Raw genomic sequence first — 20,250 nt, 5'->3', positions numbered from 1 at the left:
GCCTGACTACCCCTCTAGCTCAAAGACAGTACTCATTAGTCATACAGCTCTGCCTGGCATGTTTGCCATAACTTAGCTGCTAACCCTTTTTCCACTGGCCACTGCCAGCTGGACTGATCTTCCTCTGCCTGCCCGTGCCAGTCTCCTTGTTTACATCCTTATCACTACTCTGGGGCTGGCCTCCATGTCCTAGCTTCTTTGCCACATGCTCACTCCCTCATCCTTCCTGAGGCCTGACTTCCAGTCTTGGGCCAAGAACAGGAGGAAAAAAAAAAGGCCCGAATTTGTTCAGCTTGAAAAAGAAATGGCTTCAAAGCTGATGTGTGATTAAGCAATGACTTTAGTTTTCCAAATGTGGGTTTACATACTAGTGGTAAGCTCCTGTGCTGGGAAAATGAAAGGCACGAAAGAGAAATACTACCGGATTGGTAAAAGTGCAATGAGAAATCTCTGCTATCACACAGACTAGTAGAAACTTAATACAGGAAAGGCCAAAGGCACCTGGGTAGTCTGTTCTTATTATTGTTGTGCTTTGGTTTGAGTCTCATTTTCTTCTGTACAAAATGGAAGCTAAAAATGTAAATCAAATGACTGAGTGAAGCAAGCGGCTGTTGCTTTTTCTTTCTCTTGCTGCTGCCTCTCCTCCTCCTCCTCCTCCTCCTTCTTCTTCCTCCTCTTTTCAGTTCTGGGGCTTGAACTCTGGGCCTGAGTGCTATCCCTGAGCTCTTTGGCTCAAGGCTAGCTCTCTACATTTTGAGCCACAGAGCCACTTCCAGTTTTGTGGTAGTTAATTGGAGATAACAGGCTCACAGACTTTGATGCCCTGGCTGGCTTTGAACCTCAATTCTCAGATCTCAGCCTCCTGAGTAGCTAGGATTACCAGCCTCTTTCTCCTCCTCCTCTTCCTCCTCCTCCTCCTTCCTTTCCTCCTCTTCTTCCTCCTCCTTCATATGCTGGTTTTAGGGCTTGAACTCAGGGCATGGGCTCTATCCCTTAGCTTTTTTTGCTCAAGGCTGCTGCTGTACTTCTTGAGCCACAGCTCTACTTCCAAAAGCTTTATGTGGAGACTTTGGTACCAAATAACTAAATGGCATTGGAACAAGCATGGTGCCTATTTTGCCCCGTTGTCTCCATCTATAAAATAGGCCGTGTCTTTCCGTGCAGGATCTTTGCAAGGAGCAGCAATAGTTTAACAACCATTGCTTTTGTGTTCCCCATTTTTCTCTAAGCAGAGTATTTGGAATGCCATCGTTCCTGACTGGGACAACCCCTGACTTTAAGGGAAGGAGACAAATGTCTTCTAAAAAAAAAAATCTACATGAGCCTTCTACTCAGGATTGCCAAGAAAGTAGTTTTCAGAAGAGTCAGAGATGGAACTTCACATCCTTCCCAGATCAAGTCTTCCCCAAATCAAGTAAACTAATCACAATAGAAAACAGACTGAAGGAACTTATAATATCCAACCTCCTGCCTCATCCTGGAGCAGGAGTCTCAGGTGCAGTGACCAGTGTTTGTACTAATGATCAACACAAGAGGAAATGTGCTGGACACATCACCAGTGAGGCCTAAGAGAGTCTCAGCTTCCTGTCCTGTCTGAGCCGCCATGTTCTCATTTGCTAATAGGAATGACAGAATTGATCTGGCAGAGTATTGGGTGGTTTAATTAGTTAACAGCACCCTCTAAAGATACATAATGGGAGAAGTGCTCTTCTTGTTTAATTAATGGTGCTCTTGTAGGGATTCTTCTCGTCTTTGACTCAAGCACATATTCACCTGACTGACCTGGCTTGTATTTTCCAGCTATTCCAGAGGTATCTTACCTTCCCAGAAGGTGTAGGGCAAGGTCCTTCCCTGAAACCAAGAGCTTTGCAGATTATGATCTTTAGGATCATGAAGATCTGGGAACAGACTCACTGTTAGAACCACAGGCAAGTTATTTAATTTCTCAGAGCTTCAGTTTTTAAATTTGTGGAGTGACACTGATGATAGCTCTGAGTGGCTGAGCAGTGCTTGTATATGAGATAATAATTCGACAGTGGTGACAGGCCCAGTAAAAGGGCACTAAATCACTCACTGTTATTGGGTTAAACCATCCCTCAGCCCCACGGTCCTCTTGCTGAGATGGAAGCTCCAGCCACCCACTTGTGAGGATGCTAGAGCAAGCCCCAGAGAACACAAGCTTCCAAAAACTCCTTTGTTTTCCCAGTGAGTAGGAATAATTTCAGAAGTCTGGAAGAAAGTAGGGCTTTTGACCAGTATCCAGAAGGCCCATAGGGAAATGTCACTTAGTTTAGATTCTCAGCTCTAATCCCTTGGGAAGCTACATGAGGAAAGCCATAAGTGAATGTAGATTAAAAAAAAAAAAAAGACATGGGACAAAAGAGGCCAAGTGGTAGACTAAGCCCCAGCCAGTGCTTTGCCCACTCTGCTGTGTAAGTACCTTCTAGCTCTTCCTATCCTTATCTACCAAGGGCCCAGAGCTTGTAGCAGGCCCTAAGCATGGTTTCCAAAGCCCCTCCCAGTGCATCATGTGACCAGTCAGCAAAAAGGATGGAACAAACACGGAGCTGCACAGGTGACAAGGGTAACAAGATAGACATGGCCACTGCACTTTGAGGCCCTCCAAGTTGGCCAGGGAGACACATACCATGTTGAACCCATAAAATATTGAACTACTCGTTACAAGGTTCCAAGTGTGCAAAACACTGGCATCGTGCCAAGTTGTGCCAGGCCTCTGGTTGCTAATGCAGAAGTTAGATCTTCAGCCCTGCTGAGGATCCTGCAGGGAGGGCAGGGGAAGTGGGGGGAGGAAAAGGTTCTTCTCTGGTTTCTGGTGACTAAGCAGGGTTAGTAATTAATCTTGCTTGCTTCTTTGATTCAGCATTTCTGCAAGGAGAGGTTCAACTTTACATCATTGTTTTGCCCAATTAATCCAGGCAGGTAAGCCACCAAGGAGACAGACCCAGCCCTGCCTGGGTGAAAGAGAGCAAGGCCCAGCTTGTGTCTCAGATGACTTAGCTCTGGAACCTAGAGCACTGGAAACTTAGCAGGGAGGAAAAACAGGTAACACAAAGCGAAATGGAAGGTCAAGAAAATGAAAAGTAGTGTGGTGGCAGTGAACTGGGGGCCAGGAAGATCACTTAGGGACATGTGCACAGCACTGACGGGACTTACATGGCAGAGCGATCCCAGCCAAAAGACTGCACTTTCATCACCTAAAATTAAGGAAATTAGCTGGGCGCCAGTGACTCACACCTGTAATCCCAGCCATTCAGGATGCTGAGATCAGGAGGAAAATGGTCAAATCTGGACAGAAATATCTTCAAGACTCCATCACTTTAAAAAAAAAAAGCTGAACTGGAGGTGTGGTTTAAGTGGCAGAGTGCCAACTGAGCAAGAACAAGCAAGCTTGAAGTCCTAAATTCAAATCCCAGTATCTAAAATTAATGATGATGATGCTGATTATGTGATAGGACAATATTTGAGAAGCTAGTAGTTTCTTCTACTTAGACCAACCAGTTGGTATTGAATAATCTATGCGCACACAAAAGGTCTTTCAACCTTAGCACCATTCACACCCACGCCACATGATTCCTGGCTGTGCTGGCTGTTGGTGCATTGTAGAGTTTTTGAGGTCATCACTGTCCTCCAGCCATTAGCTGTCTATAGACACCACCCCCTCCCCCCGCCATGGGTAGTCAATAAAAAATATCTCCAGACATTGAAAATATCCCCTGAGCTCAAAAACATTACCAGTTGAACATCACTGGATCAAGAATATGGTAGATGTAGAGTTAGTAGCAGCTAAGGCAAGGCCTATGAACAGACCTTTTGTATCAAACGTGTGAGAAGAAAGTGTGAGCTTTAGAGAAGCCTGGAGCTTTCCAAAGGTGTGGTTTGCCAGTATCCAGTCTCTGTCTGTGAGCATGAATACGGCTTTCCATAGGCCTGCTGCAATCATTGAAGAGACCTGGGACTAAGTGGATTGCTAACAGATCCAGTCTCCACTCAGGCTCAGTTCAGGGATGCAGACCTGGTGCCCAACCTCTGAAAATTGTTCATACACATTATTCTTTCTTTTTTGTTTTTTTTTTGAAGGATGAGAGTTGAACTCAGAGCCTTTTGCACATTAGGCAATAACAATAGAGTCACTCCAATAGCCCGTTTTGGTTCGACTACTTTTCAAGTAGGATCAGACTTTTTGAGCAAGGCCAGCCTTAGGACTATGATTTTTCTACCACAGCCTCCTGTATAGCTAGGATTCTGTAATCCTAGCTTGAGAGAAGATGTTCTTGAGAGAAGATCTCCTAACTTTTTGCCCAAGCTAGCCTTAAATCAAGACGTTCTAGATCCATTTCTGTTATAGATGGAATTACTAGTGTCTACTATCACATCCAGCTCTTATTTCCACTTTAGGTGGAGGAACTGAGACCTAGGGAAGCTAAGGAAGTAGCTTTAAGTTCCTCAGCAAGTATACTTAGGGATTTAATTCAGACTCAAGTTCTGACTGTTTTCCAAACCCATTCTCTTTTCCCACCCACCCAACAATAAGTGTGCGTGCGTCTCAGCTGTCCACAGGCATAACTTAGTAGAGACCTATGCACCAGTCAACACAATGGGAAAGAATAATGGGATTGATTAGCAGTGTCTATCAAGAGCTCAAGAGTAGGAAGAGGAGCACATGTGCCATATAATTGCTATTCTCACTAAGGCCCATTATCTAAGATTCAGTGATTCTGTGTCCCTAGCTGGGTTGAACATACATCCATTTTTTTAAGCAAATAATTCAGTTTTGTTTATCAAACAAGCTACTATGTAGCCTACCCTCTCTAGATGTAAGCTGGAAAACCAGACCTTCTTTCTCAGTGGGAGCTTCTACAGGACCACAAGAGTAGCATAACATTTCAATTGTGAAGGCCTAGGAATTTTAATTTTAGTGAGTCACAATGTTCTAAAATAAACAAATAAATAAAAGAGGAAATCTCAAGACAGTGGGCCATTTTCTTTCATTTAAAACAAAAATAGTTGGTTGTGTTTTAAGGTACAAGCTATGAGAGATATACTAATCCATCTTTCTCTGTCTTCTCACCCTTAAGACAATCAAGCTGGGGTGGAAAATTGCACAACTGCATGTATCATAAAACCTGCCTACATAGTCAAGAATATTGCAGACACCTGTTTGTCTGCTTCCAACACACTTCAGTTAGGAAAGCCTGTCTTCCCATGCTGGAAAGGACAACTCTGAGGACAGAGGGCTTAATGCAAGCCATTAACTGAGCTCCTGCCTCTCTCTCCACTGCCTGCATCCGCCTGAGGTCACACTGCACAGAGAGATCCACTGCTGTTGTGCTTCTGTCCAAAATTACAGCAGGCCTACAAGGCCAGTCATCCATTCATTCGGTTTCCACTTACTGTGCTCTTGTAATGAGCCAGGCCTTGCGCGTGCGCTCTGGAAGCATATCCTAACTAGCTTGGAACCAGTCATATGCTGAATCCCAGGTCGTCCATTAGTTTAGTGGTCCGCCTGCCTTTCTTTCAAGGGGCAGAAAACTAGTGAGGATAGAAAATGCAATTGTTATACTCATTCTGCTTCCCTGTGCCCAGTGTAGGCCCTTTCTACCCTCACCTCTCTGCACAAGCAGAGAAAGCAAGCATTGTAAGCAGCACCCACTGCAAACCAGTTCTGCTATTGGCACCTGGAGATATGCACAGGTCTTTCATTTCTTTGATCTAAAACAGGATTGGTAAACTATAGCCTAGGGCCAAATGCAGCCTGCAAATTAAGAATGGTTTTTATGGCTTGGGAGAAAATATATCAGAAGAGCAATCCTCATGACAAATCAAAATTATATGAAAGTCCACTTTCAGTGTCCAAAAAATAAAGGTTTATTGGTACTCAGCTAGGTTTCATTGTTTGGGAGCTTATTTTTGTACTACTAAGGTTGGAGCTCAGCGACTTGGCACTTGCTAGGTGGGTGCTTGACCACTAGAGCCATATCCCAGTCCCAGGTTCATTTTGTTGTTGTTGTTATTTAATAATAACTCTCACTTGGGTTGTTTACTAAGAGGGCCCTCTACCACTTGAGCCATGCCCCAAGCCCAGCTTTTTGCTGGTTAATTAGTGATGGAGTTTCCCCAATACCTGGACTGGGCTCTCTGAAAGTATTGCCCATGGCTGATTTGGGCCCACACCAGCAGAGCCAGGTCATTGTGATATGGACTGAATGAAAGCCAATGATAGTCTCTGACCTTTCCAGAAAACTGTTTGTGAAGCCCTGGGCTCAGATATTCTTTTTCTCTTTCTTCAAAATACCCTATGAGGATCTACGTCTGCCTGCTTCTGGCTTTGTGGAGAAGAGAAGCAACACAGGATATCTGGGAAGGCACCTGGTGAGCCCTCCACAAATGAGCTATGCCTCGGGGGCTGCCTTTCCCTTCCCACCTTGTTGTGGAGTTTACTTAAGTGCTGCCTTACTGCTCTTCATTCATATGTATCCCTGATAGTTCCCGTGTGAAGCCTAGAAGCCTAGTTGGGAAAAGGCTTTAACCAACAGAGTTGAATCTGTGACTGACAGAGTGAAAACCTATGCATGTATGTATACCTGTATATATAAGTCATTCAACATAATAAGAGAAGGAAGGAAAGAAAGGAGGGAAGGAAGGAGGGAAGGCTGGGTTTAGTGTGAATGTGTCTATGAGATGATCCTTTTAATGATGTGGAACTGAATAAGCAAATAAGTATGTCAGTCAATGAAGGTCTGGAAGGGGTGGGTGAGTGACAAGTGAATGCAATCTTTGGGGTCTCTACAGATGCTTCATACAGCAGAAAACTTGATGTCAATGCCAAGTTCAGCTCATCGAGTCATTTTGCCTTGTTTGTTCTTGCCCTGCCACCCCTGGGGATTTCCAGCTTAATCAATGTTCTCCCTTGCTGAGGGTGTATCCAGGCATGACTATTTTAGATCTGGGCTCTTTCAGAAGGACAGAATTAATTGCCTACACCCAAGAATTGAGGCCAATGCACCATGCTTCCAAGACTATAGCCTACAGAATAAAGAAAAAACTACCTTTGGCTGAGGTAACCTCAGTCCCTTCTCTCCACCTGCTACAGGTGGAGACATGCCTCAAAGCTGAGGGTCCCAAGAACAATAGTTTTAGTTTTAGATAAACTTCAAGGCCTAGGTCATTCTAACCAGATAAAAAGACAGAATCATAAGCAATCACAATGGTTATCCCTGATTTTCTGCTTCCTTACAAAATGTATTTTATTCAGTGTTTCCTCACTTGGTGTGTGTGTGTGTGTGTGTGTGTGTGTGTGTGTGTGTGTGTGTGTGTGTGTGTGTGTGTGTTCTCTGCCTGTTCTCTCACTATTATTTAAGATCCATGAGGACAGAGCCAGGCATGGAAAGTTCAATAAATATTTGTTGGATCCATGCACTAGTGGCTCATAACTATAATCCTAACTATTCAGGGGACTGAGACCTGAAGATTACAGTTTGAAGGCAGCAGGGCCAGGAAAGTTGGTTGAGTCTCTTATTTCCAATTAACCACCAAAAAGTTAAAATTGGAGCTGTGGCTCAAGAGATAGAGTATACTGGAGTTTGAACTATGGGCCTGGTATTTCTCACTTTATCTCTCCTCTCTCTTACACCACACACACACACACACACACACACACACACACACACACACACACACACACACGCGCGCTCGCGCACACACATAAATACTTGTTGGAAATGGCTGCAACCTAACCTGGAAAACATAACAAGCAAACCAACCAACTGCCAGGACTCTATTGCTGTCCAATGGTAGATCTAGGCTAACAGACTGGCCCCACCAGTGACCTTCAGTGACCTTAAGCTCAGGAATGAAAATAGATGGTCTTTAATTTCCCTTCTGCCCTCACATACCGGGACTCAAAAGCCAGGGGCTTTGGATAATTCAAGATTCATCTAATGAATACTTAGAAATCATACTTGGCCATTATACAGGGTGTGCCTGTTTTTCCTGACCTGTGACCTCTCTGTTTTGTCCAAGAGCAGTTTACACATTGTGTATGAACCAAGCCAAATTTTGCCACCACTCTCTCTCAGGCTCTGACAAGCCTCTACTTAGAACCAAACTCAGCCTGAAACTCAGGTACCCATGCCTTGTGAAAGTCATTATGTGTTCATCAAACCTCTAGGAGAGGAATAACCACTGTCTGATTTCTCAGGCATCTTCACAGGGTTCCCAGCAGCTGGCAAATCTACCCCAACTCAGCCAAGCAAAGGAAGGACAACTAGAAAAGCTCATCTCCCTGCTGTCTGAAAGCCTGCCAGCCATTTCAGCCAGCATCCTTGGATTCTACCTCCAAACTGTAGTGGTGTTGCAAGTAGGGCTGCCAGGGGTGTTGTAAACAGCACTGAGAGACTAAATCTCGAGTGGGACTGTTAGAGTTTAGATCCCAGCTCAACCTACCCCCTGGCTCTCTAGTCTGGGGCAAGTTATTTGATGATGTTTTTGCCTTGACATTCTCATCTTATAAAATGATAATGAAGTTGATGATGATATACTTAATCCTTTGGTCTCTTATGAAGATTGCATGAGAACAGGAAATACACAGGAACGGGTAGCCCCGAGCAAGTATTCTGTAGACATGAACTCATGTAGTGGTGGGGATTTTAGAAATATGGTGGATTTTTACCATCTTGGCTGTAATCAGTGAGATCACACAGTTCTTTAAAAGCAGGGAAATAAGGCTGGGTTAGGGCTCAGCAAACACAAGGCCCTGAGGTCAAACCCCAATTGCCACCCCAAAATAAAAACAAGAACTATATTTTCTCACTTTTATATTGCCTCATTCAGAACTGAGACACTCAGAACACTTGCTACCAGTATCACAGAACCCCAGAAGGGACTAGACATTCCCAAATCACAATCTGTAAGCACAGGCCCCTTAGCTGTCTTTTGAGAAAACTAAAAAAAAAAAAAAAAAAAAAAAAAAAAAAAAAAAAAGATTTTTGTGGGAAGTCATCAACTGGGAAAAGAAGCAGAGTTAAGAAATGTCCAGGAAAAAAAATAATAAATAACCTGGCCCTACGCCCCAATTGTTTGTGCTACCAAGGTCTTCTTATGAGATTGTTCTTTTACATCCTAATTTAAACTCTGACCTTAGTAGTCTCAACACACTCTTGTTGAGGGCAATATTATTTTTATAGCAGGGAGGTGATCATAAATTTACATTTGTTCTAAGAATGTGCCCAAATGGGGTTGGGCAACGTGCAGATGTGCACACGCACACCTTTATCAGGGCTTGAACCGAGGGCCTGAACACTCACTTAAAGCTGGTGCTCTGCCACTTGAGTCTACATCTGGCCTTTTAGTGGTTAACTAGACCTAAGATGTTCACAAACTTTGCTGCGTGAGCTGACTTCCAACCACTATCCTCAAATTATAGCCTTCCTGAAAAGCTAAAATTACAGGCACAAGTCACTGGTACCCAGTGATTTTTCTCCTTCTTAATGTATGTCTTCATTATATGTTAGCCCAGTGAGATAAACATATGAGAACATATAGAAACAGATGATCTGGAAGGTTTTCTTCTCCCTTCCTATCCCATCAAGTGCAATGCTCTGGGAGCTTATACTATTGTCTATACAGGACGGCCCAATGTCTTCACAACACACAAGCTGGGCCTTCTAGGCAGGAAGGGAGATGAGCCGTGTGATAGTCACCAATCCAAATTGCTTAAGTCAAATGAGAGACAAGCTTCTCCTGGGTTCTATAGAATCACAGAAAGCCAACAATATTCTATCCAGAAAGGGCCAAGGTGATGGCTTTGGCAATGTCACTTGTTATAAGCTCCTGAGTCTGTCTCTAGAAAGGAAATTTGGATTTTGGTGGATTTTACATCCATGTTTTATTAACCTTGTAAAGATGGAATATTTATTATATGATCTTTCAAGATTTCAGCCTAAGTGGAAGGTGTTTTCTAATGGTTTCCCATGAAATACGTGAAAGGGAAAGGTAGATTTTCTGATGAAGTATTAGATACCAAGATACTACAAAAGAGTCAGACTTGGGGCTGGGAGTTAAGCCTAGTGGTAGAGTGCTTGCCTAGCATGCACGAAGACCCTGGTCCGATTCCTAGGTACCACATACCAAAAAAAAAAAAAAAAAAAAGCCAGAAGTGGTGCTGTGGCTCAAGTGGAAGAGTGCTAGCCTTGAGCAAAAAGTGTCTAAGGACAGTGCTCGGAGCCCTGAGTTCAAGTCCCAGGCCTGGCAAAAGTGAGAGAGAGAGAGAGAGAGAGAGAGAGAGAGAGAGAGAGAGAGAGAGAGAGAGAGAGAGAGAGAGAGAGAGAGAGAGACTTTTTAAGACTGTAAATCCTTTGTTTACTGAAGGAACTCAATTTGCTTACAAGAAACAGAGACAACAACTTTGATAACATGAAGAGTGGGACTACTTTTGCTCTTTTCTTCAAAAATAGTTATCATTTTATGATACATTTTGAAATTTTTTAATTAAGAGACAATATTGCAAGAAGTAAATTTGGTGAAGATTGCTAAGATGAACTTGATGCTATTGAAGTATTCCTGGCTCTCTGAACTTCTTAGAAGGGATTTGTGTGTGTGTGTGCCATACTGGGGTTTGAACTCGCGGCATTCCACATTCTAGATGGGTGCTCTACTACTTTAGCTATGCCACCCCAGCCCTTTCCTCTTCTTATTTTTTTGGATAGGGTGTTGCTTCCCCCTCCCCGCCTCCCTCCCCCTTCCCCCCTCCCCCGCTCACCAAGGAAGAGCCTGGACTTCAGTCCTACTGTCTAAGCTTCCCGAATAGCAGGACAGCCACACACCATCACATTCAGCTTTTTATTGATTGAGATGTGATCTCACAAACTTCTTGCTTGAGAGCTAGCCTTGAACTTCAGTTCTTCAAATCTCAGCCTCCCAAGTAGTTTGGGTTGCAGGCATGTGCAACTACGCATAGCTTAAAAGAGATAGCAGGCTTGGCATGGTTGCTTGGTGCCAGGTAGATGCATGGTAGGCATCTTCTGTGAATTTGGACCCAAAACAAGCTTAACACCATGAAAAACTTGGCTTATTTAAATTTTTACAGACTTTCATGAGACCCACCCCATAAGAAGACTGATTTGTAACTATTGCCCAATGATCAGGTGGACCATTCTGGATAGGAAGACAAGTGCTGTAATTAAGATTTGGCATTTCAAGGATATGCTACCAATACCAGTACCATCAGACCCTGCTGTGAAGGTAGCAGGCCCTTGGACTCAGGATAGCATGAGGAAGACAATGGCAGTTGGTGTGGAAGGGCAGAGCACATCCTCTGCCCAACCAAAGGATCCAGCTCAGGGGGGAGCTTTTCATCTTGGTGGTTTGGGCTTGATTTTCTGCTCTATCCCGAGATACAACCACGGAACACAGCCTCAGAAAAGAACCAGACTCTACTCTCTCATGAAAGTCTCAAAATGCTTGAGAATACCCCAGTCTCCCACTGGAAAAGAAAGGCCATAAATACATGGTTTCCACACAAGAGCTCAGCTACACATCACTACCATACCCTCACAGGGAATCTGGGCAATTTCGAACCTTTCCTTTTTAAATCCAGCTTTACTGGGAAAGGCATCTCTCCTTCCCTTTATACATTTGCCATGGCAGCCCCATCTTCCGCCTCTGTATCTCATGGTAGGCACAGTGATAACCACTTACCAGATATTTCATAGGAGCCCACAAACTTCAGAGCACCTCACAGAGACTTCTGATTGAGTCCTCACAAGGATCTCGTGATCTAACTACTACTGTTGTAGCCCTGTGGAAACTGACGACTGAGGAATTGTGGCTTGAGCCCCACACAGCCAGTAAGTTAAATGCCAAAACTCCAGCCTAGGTCAGACAGACATTCTCCTTGTCATGCTGTATACTGTCCTACGGAGCTGCAAAAGTCCACCTCATGAGAGACTGGTACCCATAAGGTCTGCCTCATCAGACACAGTATCCAAGGGTTCTCCATGAGTAAGATGAAGGTTCCAGAGTTCTTCAAGGACTTACAAGTGATGGTTGAAGGGGCCATGTCACTCGGGTTTTCAAGATTCTTGTGCACATATTCCAGATTTCACATTTTATCTCAGCAGACGATCCTAGGGGGAAAAATGCTCCTTCTGAAAATTATCTCTAACAGATAGAGTTTTGTCAAAAGCATTTTACACCTGGTAGACAACTCCTGGAAAGCCTCTAGAATAATATTCTGACCATTAAAGAGGTGGAACCAAGTTAGGCATGGGGACATGCCTAAAATTCCAGCAGAAGGATCATATTCAAATCCAGCCCAGAGTATAATAAAGAGAGGAAGGAAGGAAGGGAGGAAGAAGGGAAGAAGGGAAGGAGGGAGGGAGGGAAGAAAAAGATATGTAACGCCATTGAAAGGCATTAAAGAAGACACACAGTAATGGAAATTTATGCCATGCTTTTGTTTAAGAAGACTACTTGAAAGTTGATTATTCTCCCTCAAATATATTCATAAATTCCCAGGAGTTTATTTGCTAGTTTGTTTTTCTGGAATTCAATAAGTGACTTTAAAATTCCAATGGAGGAACAAAATATCAAGGGTCAAGATATCACAATATGTCTAATGAAGGAAGAAAACATGGAATCTGTGAAGAGTAAGACCTCCCTCAGCAGACATTCAATTTTATTTTAGAGCTATAGTAATTAAGGCAGGATGGCTTTAGCTTAGAGCTTCTATTAACTAGCAGAACATTGTGGAGAACCCAGAAACAGACATGTAGCACAGAGACCTGATTTATGGCACAGAAGGCTTTGCAAACCAAAGGAGGGATGAGCTGTGGCACAGGGCTAATTGAGTACCCATGTGGAAAAAGATGAAATTGGATTCCTCCCATGTCAAAAATCAATTCCAGATAGAATAAAGACTTAAATATGAAGGGCAAAACTATAAAACTTTTAGAAGACAATCTTGAAGTATATCTTTATGACCTTGAGATTAAAAAAAATACTTTTATTCAAGGTTCTCCAGAAGTATGGACCATAAGGGAATGTATTATAAATTTCATTATATTAAGAATAACAACCTCAGCTCATCCAAAGACATCACAGAATAAAAACTATATAAGCTGCAAAGAATTCATATCCAAACAAAAGCCATATAATGAGTGATTGTTGTCCTTAATGTACTATGTTATCTCTCATTTCTTTTGCTGTCCCTGGGTTATCTCATATGGTTACAGTATTTCACCTTGTTATCTGATATATTGTATGTATGTTTATTTGGTTATTTGAGATAGGATAAGGAAGGGGGAAAAACAAGATGAGGAACAGGGGTGTGAGGAGGGAAATGGGGTCCAAGACATGAGAAAGGGTATCAATTTTTGTGAAGTAATGCACCTTCTATCTGCTGAACATAATGTAACTCCTCTATTAATTACAATAAAATATATATATAAAGAATTTATATCCAAAATATTCCAAGTCCAGTTTAATAAGAAATGAGTAAATAACTCAAGGGGTTAGGGGAGACAAAGATCATGGACAGGCATTTCATATATCAAGAATGGTCCATAGAAAAATAGTCAAGTTCACCAGACACTGGTAGCTCATGCCTGTTATTCTAGCTACTCAGAAGGGTGAGATTCAAAGCCAGCCCAGGGCAAGAAAGTCCATGAGATTCTTATCTCCTATTAACCACCAAAAAAACTGAAAGTAGAGATGGGGGTTCAAATGATAGAGTGCCACTCTTGAGTGAAAAGGCTAAGGGACAATACGTAAGCCATAATTTTAAGCCTCAGTTCAAAGGGGGACAAAACCCTCAAGCTCATTGGCACTCAGAGAAATGAATTGAAAACCACAATAACACAAAACCACAGGAGCTTAAACCACATTTCATACCAACCAGATCAGCAGATATTAAAAAGCTGGGTATTGGGCCGGGAGTTTGGCCTAGTGGTTAAAGTGCTTGCCTAGCATGCATGAAGACCCGGGTTCGATTCCTTGGTACCACATACATAGAAAAAAGCTGGAAGTGGTGCTGAGGCTCAAGTGGTAGAGCTCTAGCCTTGAGAAAGTCCAAGGACAGTGCTCAGGCCCTGAGCTCAAGCCCAGGACTGGTAAATAAATAAATAAATAAATAAATAAATAAATAAATAAAAATAAATAAATAAATAAAAAGCTGGGTATTACCACATATTGCCCAAACTGTAAAATAACCTGAGTTATTTGTTCCTGGTGGTAGTATACATTGTTACAGCCACACTGAGAAACTAGTTGTTATTACCTAATAAAACTGAGCAGGCCATACCCTCTGGCTTGTCACTTCCACTCCCAGATATGTGACCTAAAGGTGCTATTGATATGGGCACAGGGGATGTGCACAAGAATTTCATAGCACATTGCACATAACTTCTCTAGACTAAAAAAGTCCAAATAAATAAATGAAAAATAAATAACAGAGTGATTAAATGTTGGTATATTACCCTGAAATATGAGAAATCTTTGAAAATTAGCCACAAATGCACAGAAAAACTTAAGCCAAAAGATGCAAGACTGTATACATTGTGAGTTCATTCATACAATGTTCAAAACCAGGTAAAACTTATACCATGTTTAAGAATGTAGAGCAAAAGGGTAAAAATGCCATAGAAAAGCACTGGAATAAAGAACATAAATTTTAGTCTTATAATTACCTCTGGGGTAAGGAAACTATAAACAACAGACAGAAAGCCTCTATATGCCTTCTAGCTACAAAGGTTGGCTTTACTGTTGTTGTTATTGCTATTTAACTGATGCATGAACTATGTACTTATTTTATGTATAATGTCTATAAGTAAAGATTTTAGTAACAAAGGAAAGAAACAGAGGAGAAGTGAAATTAATGGGGTGAAAATTAATGAAGGAAGAAGTCTGTAGCCCATCCAGGCAGAAAAGTTCATAAGGCTCTTATTTCCAATTAATAAGCAAAAGAACAAAAATAGAGGTGTGACTCAAATGGTGGAGTCCCAGGCCTGAATGAAAAGGCTAAGAGAGAGCCCAGAGTCTTGAATTCAAGCCCCAGTACCAATACACATACACACAAGTTAAGAGGGTCATGTTGTTTTGATTCCCTTTCATGTCAAGCTTAGGAAATAACTCATGGCTGAAGGGAAGGGAGGTGGGAGTGAAGGGAGCAGAGGTTGGAAAGGAAAGCAGGAGACAGATCACAGGGACAATGCTAAGCTTTGATGGCTTCATGGAAGCTGTAAGTCTGGTAGTTTCACAGTGTTCTCCAATCTCACCTGTGTTGACCTATCCACGTACTTTGGTGTAGAGTCGAGTTGGACTTAAAGGAGCCGACTGAGAGCTCATCAGTGAGTTCTCTCCCACAGACAGTGCCTTTACTCTTAGAACCAATAAATAACACTACGTGACTGTTCCTTGGCCATACAGAACAGGGTAGGTCGCAAGCTTTGATGAAGAAAAGCCATGAAGAGTCGGGCAGCACAAGCTCTGGTGCTATGAGCACTTCAACTCTGCCAGGAAGAGGAATGAAAAACATACTAAAATTGAGCCACCCTGACACTTGCTGTCAGATCTATAGTTCAAGAAGACACAGGACAGGGAAGGTGGCCCCCACGTCCATGAAGATAAACAACACAAGGGTGAGATTTCTGGGATTGTGTTTTGTGGGTGGCACATGTGTCACTCCACACATACACAACCCTGTTACCCACGGAGGTCTGAATGTGAGTGCTTCTCTCTGCACTGTTTCTGAGGATCACCTTTATGCTCTCAGTCTAGAGTCTTTTCTTCTGTCCCAGCTTGATTATTCATTTTTCTGGCTATCTCCAGGAAATCACAGAATTGTCTGTTGTAGTTTTATCTCCTATAAAACTAGGGTAGTGATAAGAGAACCTGTAGGTAAGGATTCTCTCATAAGGCATGTGAGAAAAGCAGTCCTTGGAAGGCAAGTCAAGGCAAAGCTCTCCTGCTCTCCAGAGTATGTTGAGTTTCTCCCATCCCAATAAGCACTGTGCTTATGTAATAGCGAACTTAACCACTTCCAGAAGAGCTCTGCCTAGGAATGTGTGTCTTATTCATTAGAGTTACCACAGACCCTATGACAGTGCCCAATCTCAATAAAGTCCCCATGTCACAGTGACTAAAGATGGTGCCCAAGACTTTTCTTTAAAAAAAAAAGATCTACAGAAGGGATTCACTTTTCACTTTATAGGCAGATCATCAACTCCAGTTCCTTCCCAGTGGTTGGTACATAAACTATCAACCATCACCCCATTTATCTTTGTCTAAAATACAGCCATTCTCAAAACCATGAGCAAGCATTCCATGTGTTCCAAGCCCCAGTGAGTGACTGGGAATTCTAAATGTACAACTTGAAGTAGATTCCCTGGGGAAATCACCAGGTCCATAAATTTACCAAAAGGCAAAAAAAGCCCTGGAGGAAACAGCTGGGTGTCACCGCAGGGATGGGAATGGAGACAGCCACCTTCAGGTTTTGGAAAGCAGGGGAACATTTCCTCTAGAACAGAGGAGAATGGTTACCACAAATACTTGCTGACATCCACATGTTCTTGGGTCATGAACCCCATGCAAGCCCTTGTAGGGTTGTTCTGTTGAGCATTGGTGGCTCACACATGAGCATAGCAACTAGCCTCTCTAGATTTGAGGATCACAGTTCAAAGCAGGGAAGTTTGTGAGATTCTTTATCTCCAGTTAACTACCCAATGAAATGACATTGAAATGACACTAACCTTGAGTACAAAAGCCCAGGGACAGGACCCAGGCCTGGAGTTCAACCCCCAGGACTGTCTCATACACCACACACACACACACACACACACACACACACACACACACACACACACACAATGGTCCATCTCTACCCTACACAGTAACTGATATCTTTGCTACTCAATGTAATATTTTGGAGGTGGGGGGACAGTGCACACGTATATCACACATGCAGGTCCTGAGGCTTGAACTCAGGAGCTTACTGTGTCTAAGCTTTGGTGCTCAAGGCTAGTGGCCTACCACTTAAGCCATAGCTCTACTTCTGGCTTTTCGGTAGTTAATTGGGGCTAAGTCTCATAGACTTTCTTGCTGGGACAGAGTTTGAGCTACAATCCTCAGATCTCAGCCTCCTGAGTAGCTGGGGTTGCAGGAGTGAGCCACCAGCACCCAACTTCTAAATAACATTTCTAAGCACTTATAATATGCCAAGCCTTTGCTAGGTCACTCCATGATTATTTCTGTAGATCTTCATAAGAACTTGACAAGAGAAATGTCATCATTGTAAGGAAATGGGGTGGGGGTCCGGCCCCCTCCCCTGGCTGCTACCCTCACTAAACTGGAAGAGCTGATGCACACAGGCAAGTTCTATAGGACCTCACGCTGAGCCTCAATCCACCCTGTGACATGGGCCTCTAAGGTCACAATGGACCCCAAGGAGAGGAACCATGTGCCAGGCCTGTTCTCACAGGAAGCTTAGGCCTTCTGCCTGCTGCCTCCCATCACACTGACAGGAGCAGACACCACTCCTCACAAGTGGGCAGTCTATCCGGTGTCTTCATTCATCCAGTGGGCCTACTTTCTATGCTGTCTCCCTTCCCTGCCTTTCTCCTTCAAGGTCTTTCTCCTGCCTCTCCCATCATTCATTCACTGCCTGCAGTTTGCTTACTGGCTGAGCCCACATCCATAGGCTTACACTCTGTTTCTCTCCCACTGAGGTACCCATATCATGAGGGTTGCTTGCTAACTGCCCAAAGCCCACATCTCCTTCCCTGGCCAACTCAAGAGCAGGGCTAAGCCAAGTTAAAGCCTCTTGGATATGTCCTGCCACCCACACAACACGCACTGTTCATTATGTGAACAGATATGGTTCATTAACTATATGGTTATATTAACCATATTCCATGTGTCTCTACATGCATAAAGTTTAACCATAAATATATAACCATATATTTTATGTATTATAAATCGAATTATATAAAACATAATGGATATTATATGGTTATATATAATTATATGTGTCATATATGATTATATATAAGTATATATTGCACATTCATAATCTATTTTTCATATTCCCATAGCCTATGTCATCAAGGAATATTCCTCTGTGCTTTTATCACAGTTTATTAATTCAGCAGTTGGTTGGTATTAGTTTGTTTACAGTTTGGGGCAAAATGAAGATGCTAGGAGCGTTCATATTTAAGTCTTGTGTGGTTGTGTGTTTTCACTCTCACCTGTAAGATCGCTGAGAAGTGTGGTATATATGCAGCTTCATTAGAAATAGCCAACCTCAGTATATCCACCTATTTTTAGTCTATCTGCAGATGCTGTTGATCACTTTGAACACAATTTAGAACATTTTACTACCACAAAAAGAAATCCTATGCTGTATTATTCTCATGGTTCCTTAGCCCCCATACCCTGGCAACCACAAATCTAGTCATCTCTAGATTTTTCCTTTCTGGATATTTCATATAAATATATAGTCTTTTATGTCTGACTCTTCATTCAGTATAAAGTGTTCAAGGTTTACCAATGGCCTCACCATGCATCAATGCTTCACTCTTTTTCATAACCTAATAAGATTTCACTGAATGAATATACCATATTTCGTTTATCCATTCATCACTGGTGGACACTTAGATAGCTTGTTAGTTATTGTGAATAACGATTTTGTAATCGTATGTGTATACATTTTATGGCATCATATTTATTTATTTTTGTGTCAGTTGTGGGGTTTGAACTTGGAGCCTGGGCACTGTTTCAGAACTATTTTGTTCAAGACCAGTGCTCTACTAATTTGAGCCACAGATCCACTTCTGACTTCTGGGTGATTAATTGAAGAAGGGAGGAAAACAAGATGATTGGGAGCAGGTAGGGGAGGGAAATGGGGACAACGAAGAAGGGGCATCAATGTGTGAGAAGTAAAGCTACTACCATCTGTGAATGTAACTATAACCCCTCTATGTATTACTCGGACAATAAAAAATAAAACAAAAATTAAATAAATAAAAAGAATCTCACAGGCTTTCCTTCTCTGGCTTGCTTCAAACCATGATCCTCAGATCTCAGCCTCCTGAATAGCTAGTATAACAGGACTAAGCCACTAACTCCCGGTCTCCTAGATTTATGTTTTATATTTCTCTTGGATGAATGAGGAGTAGACCTACTGTAGCTATATTTAGTCATTTGAGGAGCTGCCAGGCTGTTTTGTAATGAGGTTGCACCATTTTTACATTTCCACCAGTTCTGTATGTGAGTTTCAATTATCCTGCTTCCTGTCAGCACTTAGTACTATCTGACAGAAATGGCTTTCTAATCCTAAAACTAGATCCTCAGAGTGTTACTACCTATATACACAACCCCCAAAACACTTACACAATCATTGACACAAATACACACAGCAAATGCAGCAGTCAGTGTCAAATGCAGCAGTGGTACTCACTAGACGTTCTATGGGAAATGAGTTATACAACTTGTAGGTGGTGATGGAAGGGAAAAACTGGGAGAAAGTGAAGGAAGAGGTGGCATTGTCCATAAAAAAAAGATACTCATTACCTGACTTATGAAACTGTAACTCCTCTGTAACCATTTTTTTAAAAAAAAAGGACACCAGAAAAAAAAATCAGTGTCAAGTGACACCTCAGTATTCTCTAGTAGTCCTGAAAGGTGGACATCCTGAAAGGTAGACATATGTGTTGTAATGGTTAGGTTTCATTCATCCTCAGGGCCCCAGAACAGTCTTCAAGCTACAAGCTCATAGGGACCACACAAGACATAGCATGACAACTGATACTGACATAATCTCTAAAGTCCAGTAAACGAACAAGGAAACCATTGATCTCTGAGGTGTTCAGACAAAGGAGTAAACACCGCATCAGGTTAGGTAATAGCCTAAATACCTCCACTGTATTCTTCATTTATCCTGAAGAAATGAAAGGGACTCCCATTATTCTTCTGTAAGCCACTGGATAAGCTGACATCTGTATGTGTGCATATCTGTCTGTCTGTGTATTCTGTGTATGTGTCTGTATGTGTTCCTCTGTGTCTGTGTGTGACTGACTATGTGTCTGTATGTGTGTTGGCTCAGATCTGAGACTATTTGATTTTATTTTTTTACCTTTTTATTTTTTGGTACTGGTCCTGGGGCTTGATCTCAGGGCCTTCATGCTGTCCTTGAGCTTTTGTGCTCAAGGCTAGTGCTCTACCACTTGGACCACAACTCCA

General features: G+C 42.5%; 1 protein-coding gene across 5 annotated transcripts in view; it reads left to right on the top strand.

Moving 5' to 3' along the window:
* The window catches only part of Sh3rf2 (SH3 domain containing ring finger 2), a 112,241-nt gene that overhangs the window by 74,372 nt on the left and 17,619 nt on the right, over positions 1 to 20,250 (top strand). The gene's annotated exons all lie outside the window — the stretch shown is intronic.

This window comes from Megascapheus bottae, chromosome 4 (genome assembly GCF_031878675.1).
Source record: "Megascapheus bottae isolate mThoBot1 chromosome 4, mThoBot2.hap1, whole genome shotgun sequence".
NCBI lineage: Eukaryota > Metazoa > Chordata > Mammalia > Rodentia > Geomyidae > Megascapheus > Megascapheus bottae.
Note: the sequence above shows the minus strand (reverse complement) of the source record. Positions and strands in the feature narration are given on the sequence as shown.